The following is a 6,711-nucleotide window of genomic DNA, read 5'->3' on the forward strand; positions in this document are numbered from 1 at the left end:
AAAGATATCCATAAAAAGTGTCGTTTAAAGTTTGCCACAAGCCACCTGGGAGACACACCAAACATGTGGAAGAAGGTGCTCTGGTCAGATGAAACCAAAATTGAACTTTTTGGCAACAATGCAAAATGTTATGTTTGGCGTAAAAGCAACTGACCCTGAACACACCATGCCCACTGTCAAACATGGTGGTGGCAGCATCATGGTTTGGGCCTGCTTTTCTTCAGCAGGGACAGGGAAGATGGTTAAAATTGATGGGAATATGGATGGAGCCAAATACAGGAACTTTCTGGAAGAAAACCTGATGGAGTCTGCAAAAGACCTGAGACAGGGACAGAGATTTGTCTTCCAACAAGACAATGATCCAAAACATAAAGCAAAATCTACAATGGAATGGTTCAAAAATAAACATATCCAGGTGTTAGAATGGCCAAGTCAAAGTCCAGACCTGAATCCAATCGAGAATCTGTGGAAAGAACTGAAAACTGCTGTTCACAAATGCTCTCCATCCAACCTCACTGAGCTCGAGCTGTTTTGCAAGGAGGAATGGGGAAAAAAATGTCCCTCGATGTGCAAAACTGATAGAGACATACCCCAAGCGACTTACAGCTGTAATCGCAGCAAAAGGTGGCGCTACAAAGTATTAACTTAAGGGGGCTGAATAATTTTGCACGCCCAATTTTTCAGTTTTTGATTTGTTAAAAAAGTTTGAAATATCCAATAAATGTCGTTCCACTTCATGATTGTGTCCCACTTGTTGTTGATTATTCACAAAGAAATACAGTTTTATATCTTTATGTTTGAAGCCTGAAATGTGGCAAAAGGTCGCAAAGTTCAAGGGCGTATACTTTCGCAAGGCACTGTATATTGGGTAAACGCTCGGGCAATTTCGGGATGTTCGCTACCTGCAAATAGCATATCGTCCAAAATCAGCAGATTGTTTTTATGAGGAGGTAAAAGTTCATCATCAGACAGGGATTCAGGTATTCCTTCAAAAAACTTGATTTTTATTGTCTTCAACAATTCATCATACAGAGGTTGATAACAAGAATAACACGACACAACATTATCAGGCTTTTGAGATAACACATGTTCAGAATTCTCTAAAATACCTTTTACAAAACATTTTACCACTATTAGAAGGCCCTGCGATTAAGGCCGAAAATGGTAGTTGCAACCGGGGGTCAAAACCTTCTACAGCAGTCATTATATCTTAAGCTTTAAGACACCCTGCGGCTTGTAGCATAAGTCAGTAGCCAAAGGGCAATGTGGTCCAGTCAGGCAAAAGCAGTCTCTTGTCATAGACTACCCTGAATCTTTTAATTAGTGGGGCATTCCTCAGATGGAAGCCCTTTATATCCCTAACAATCTTTTTGTAGGAGCACAAAATCTCCAAGTCACTATTCCTGTCATTTATGAACCCCTCGACCAAGCGTGTGATGGATTCCAAGTTTACACGCGGGGCATTTTCATAGTTTTGAGTCACGCCTTTGGCTTTCAACACCACGTGATTCTTTTTAGTCCTAAAAGCATAGCTTTTGGACCCACAGGAGGACCATTCTGTGATATGGTCACCCTCTGCGAGTTTTCTCATTAAGCCACCCAGATAGTTGCTGAGTGGGGGGCTCCAATCCCCCTGTTTGCTTACATAGACCACAGAGTCTGTGTCGTGGTAAAGAACCCGCCTCTGAAGCTGCTCCATGAGCGTGTACAGTTCTCGTCGGCCATAGGCCGTGGTAAATGCTGCAAGAAACACATTTACATTACCCGGGGGTAGAACCCACTTCTTGTTACGTCGCCATTGCACCAGGGCAATGTCTTGACTCAAGAATGAAAAGTGAAATTTCGTATTGGTCCGAAAAATCAAATTCCCAAAATCCTTTGGGGTCTTTAATAATCGACGTTGTTAGCATATTACATCTCTGTGATAATTTGCCCCAAAGCGAATTTAAGTACAATTTCGACACATTTCGTTTGGTTTTGTTGACCTCTATTCTGTCAGGGTCAAGAAGTATGCCTTCTCTGTCGTGATAGTCTTGAATGTACCTGTCTTTGCTCTCTTGATCTGTGACCGATGCAGGATAGCCTGAAGCCATTTGCTTGCATCTCAAGAAGGTCTTGATGTACTCTTTAAAAAGAGTGTCTGATTTCCTGGAAAAGTTCCACACTTCAAAGATACCCCATCTCTAAAGCCTTAGAGAATTCAACTGTGACCCAAACCCCTGTCAGGGCTCTTTCTTGATCTGAGTGATCACATGGGGTTTGCTGTTTGTTTTCACTGCATAGAGGTCAAAGGGGAAAGAAAAGTTTTCCTTGAGGGCCCCTGTAAGGCAACACTGGTATAAACAAACCCCTAGGAGGGTAGACAGTTGCTTTGATCAGACCAAAATAGTGTTGAGGTAAGTCAAAATGAATAATTTCCGGATGCCCCATAGGATAGCATGAGGAACTCATTACATGAGGATAAAGGGATGTAAAATCTACATATCCTATTGTCTCGTCGGGTTGCGCTACATTCCGCAAGGTCAAAGCATTGGTGCGGCCTCCATACAAGGCCTGTCGTGGTTCCAGTGGTTCTGGCGTGTCATAGCTGGAAAGGAAGGCTTGAACATGAGGATCAGACCTTTTGAGGGCGGCCCATTCGTGCTCCCACAAAACCTCCACTTTTAGCCCGTAAGTAGCCTGTAAAGAATCCAATTTGTCTCGAAACTCTTGGTACATTTCCCCAAAAGACTTAGGACACACATGGCCTGGGGCACAAAGCAAGATTTACAACCGTGGAAGAAACAACCGTAGTACTCATACACGGTCTCAACCCTGTCAATCTGGATGTATCCATCTACATGGTAAGAGCCAAACGCCTTCTCCCCCCGATTCAAAGCATGTTGAATAAAAATGTCTTTATCCTGGGCCATATACTCCAACCATTGAATGGACCCGCTAGAGTATGACTTGAATTGGCGTCGGTAGTTGTCAGGCGAGGGGATTGCTATAGAGGATGTAGGCAGATAGTGTGTATGATAGGTTTTCATGCATGCCGATGCAATAGTTGTACAACTCCAGGGGTCAATGCCTGCATCTTTGATGACCTCTTCTCTGAATCTGAGGCATCCTTCACGAAGTATAACCACATCATTGTCACAGTATGATTCCATCTCTTTATGGAAATCAAAGGTGCCATGTCTTATGGTCTTGTACTACGTCATGAATCTCTCACGCTCTTTGGGAGACATTTGATCACACCCGTACATTTCTGGGCTGGGATATGATCCGACATAATGTAGATTCTCCTCATATGTGAAGAAGTGGGGGAACCAGCCTTTCATAGAGTTTTCAAAACCCAAGGCCTCTGGCATTTGAGCCAATCTCATGGGTAAGAAGCTTAAACTGTCAATGCATCTCTGGTTGAAGGCTGGGTCTACAAAACACAAGATTTTACTACCTTGAGCTATGACACTAGGTGCCACGCCTTGCTGTATCAAAGGGTTCAGAAGAAGGTAAGAGTCGTAGGCTCTAGCATTGTGCGCTATAAACGTGTTTCTGTACTGGGGTTTTCTAAAGTGTTTTAGAAAGAGCAGTGCACAATTGGGTCCCTCTGCCGACCACTTTTCACCCTTGAAAGTCATGGTAGATACAAAAATAGGTAAATGAACCCCCGATTGCTGATTTGTCTCAAAATCACAGAACACATATTTCTCTGAATGTTCATTTTCAGCCAAGGGCTGAATATAACACTCGTGTGGCACTTCTTGAACCACCAGCGTCTCTGCTTTTCAAAGGCCCTTTACAGATTGGACAATGTATGATTCCACACACATGCGGTTTAGGGCTATCCATTTTAAGGTTGTAATTGCAATGACATTTTGGGCATTTCTTGTTAATGTCACAACTGCTTACAGATTTACATGCCTTGGGGTGCCATGTTTCAATTTGGTGTTTTTCGTAACAGTAGGTCGAACGACATGTGCGGTGGCAATCCTCACAGGGTGTCAAGTTTAACCTCTAGCTTCGAGCAATCCCGTATCCGGGAGCGTAATCATAGCCTCAAGCTCATTAGCATAACGCAACGTTAACTATTCATGAAAATCGCAAATGAAATAAATATATTGGCTCACAAGCTTAGCCTTTTGTTAACAACACTGTCATCTCAGATTTTCTAAATATGCTTTTCAACCATAGCTACACAAGCATTTGTGTAAGAGTATTGATAGCTAGCATAGCATTAAGCCTAGCATTCAGCAGGCAACATTTTCACAAAAACAAGAAAAGCATTCAAATAAAATAATTTACCTTTGAAGAACTTCGGATGTTTTCAATGAGGAGACTCTCAGTCAAATTTTTTCCAAATTAACTCCATAATATCGACAGAAACATGGCAAATGTTGTTCAGAATCAATCCTCAAGGTGTTTTTCACATATCTATTCGATGATAAATCATTCCTGGCAGTTTGGTTTCTCCTCTGAACCAAATGGAAAAATGCACGCAGCTGGATCTGCTATGACGGCTTAATTTGACTGAACCAAGGCGTTCTAGCAGTAAGACATCACATGGTTCGCCATAATCTCTTGCCCTGTCTAACAGATCGTTCAGAGTGTCCAATATCATGACGTAAAACACAGCATAGTCAAGATTGTGATTTACCCATAGGAAATTGAAAAACTGTAGAATCTCTGTATTGTTGAATTTATTCCGGTACACAACCCGGACACGTCTATCAATACCATCTCCCTCCTGATTTATTAGACAATTTTCCAATTCCCCAAAAACATTGTGTTGCTTTTCAGACTCTACGGACATGGGCATTAACGGTTGGGATGTCGCTGTTGGTGTAGCGGGTGCCGAAAATGTCCGGCTCTCGTTCATCCAATTAATTAGGGTTATGAGGGCTTTGGGAATCTGTGATAACAGGTTTTCATCGGGCGTCCCTGACTCGTTCATACGATTAATCATTTCTAGGAGTTCGGCTGGAATCTGTGATAATATGCTTTCATCTATCGGTATTATGTCTGTTACCCCCGCCTCGTTCATACGTTTAATAATTTCTAGTTCTGGCGGTATCTGTGCTAAGAGGCTTTCAACTGTCTCAACTTGTTCCTGTGGTTCTGCCATTTGGATAATTAAGGATGTGCTTTTTTGGGTATTTCTGGAATGATCCGTGTTACATATATGATTTTAGAGCTTGTTTTAATCGGTTTGCTGTTTAACATGCATGGAATTGTTCTATGCCAGAATAACATCGTCTCGGTTTTTTAATCGGTTTGCTGTTTAACATGCATGGAATTGTTCTATGCCAGAATAACATCGTCTCGGTTTTTTAATCGGTTTGCTGTTTAACATGCATGGAATTGTTCTATGCCAGAATAACATCGTCTCGGTACTGTCTCTCAAGTAAAACCCCCAGTCGTTTGTATAGCAAAACGTTCTTCGATTTCAAGCCCTGGAAAAGACTGTGAAAAACCTTGCTTGTTCTATTTCAGATCCTGATGTTGACGCCATAAAATTGTCGGGTTCAAGAAGGTTGGCCGCATCACAGAATAACTGGTCGTCAACCTCTGAAATGTCATTAAAAACAGGGATATCCTCCACTTTGGTTGTTTCATTGGGAATGTTCGGTGAGCCGGAATCCCCCAGCTGTATGTGGGCTTCTGTGCCCTTTTTCGCCGGGGAGGAGTCTGAAAGAAAATAATACATACAAAATAGGTTATTAAATATAAAAATATGTTAGATACATAAAATGTCAAATACATTTCAGGAATAATACTATAATAATAATAATAATAATAATACTATATATTAACAATAGATAGTTAAAATACCTCAGCTTTTTTGGCGCAGGCTATTCTGACAAATCGCAGAAACCGGGGGGGCGTGACTTTTTTCATCAAGCGTTCCCGATTCTGCCGGGCGTGTATCGTTGGAGTCTGTAATAAAACATTATTTGACCTTGTTTTAACATAGTCTATCAAAAGAGGTATAACAATAAAAGACGTATAACTAATAACAAATGTATAATGGTCTCATACCGTACCCATAGAGCGCCGAATCGTGAAGCCTCAAGTTCCCTGCACAGTAATTTTCTGGAGCTGTTGATTCAGCGCAACGCACTTGGGTCACAGTTGTGCGTTGGTTGTTGGGACATGGAATGTGTAGCGAGTGGGTTGAGGTTCCCGGGGGAGTTGTCGGGACGTTTAAATTCTCTGTTCGCGGTGTGCTGGAAAAAACGTTCGTGCAGAACGGGAGAATTGCATCCAAGTCACCCGTTGTGTCAGTTGTCCATAACGATGCCTTTATCCTTCTTGGCTGTATGTCGGCTGTAAATACAAAAAATAGCTTTTAAAATAGTACACACTATTTGTTTTTTAATTTCTAAATATTCTTGGGTATGTGATTATTTGGACTTACGTCGAAAATATGCTGATGGCGATTGGCTGCCGGGGTTTTGAGACTGAGAATCAGCGTGTTCCAGATCTGTTAAACCTCTTAAAAGCTGCGTAAATGATAGGGACCCTAACAAGCATTAGATAAAATTAACAGTTATACAATATATACACTTGAACTTATATGGGCATTTGGCCTGAAATATATACCTAAAAATATAGTTGTCCCCCCGTTTTAAAACACAAATAACGTGTGTTTAATATCACAATAATATCCAGACAATTTAGCGAGTCCAAATCTTAAAGCTGCGTAAATGATGGGGACCCTAACAAACG

The sequence above is a fragment of the Oncorhynchus kisutch genome, linkage group LG5 (genome assembly GCF_002021735.2).
Source record: "Oncorhynchus kisutch isolate 150728-3 linkage group LG5, Okis_V2, whole genome shotgun sequence".
Lineage (NCBI taxonomy): Eukaryota > Metazoa > Chordata > Actinopteri > Salmoniformes > Salmonidae > Oncorhynchus > Oncorhynchus kisutch.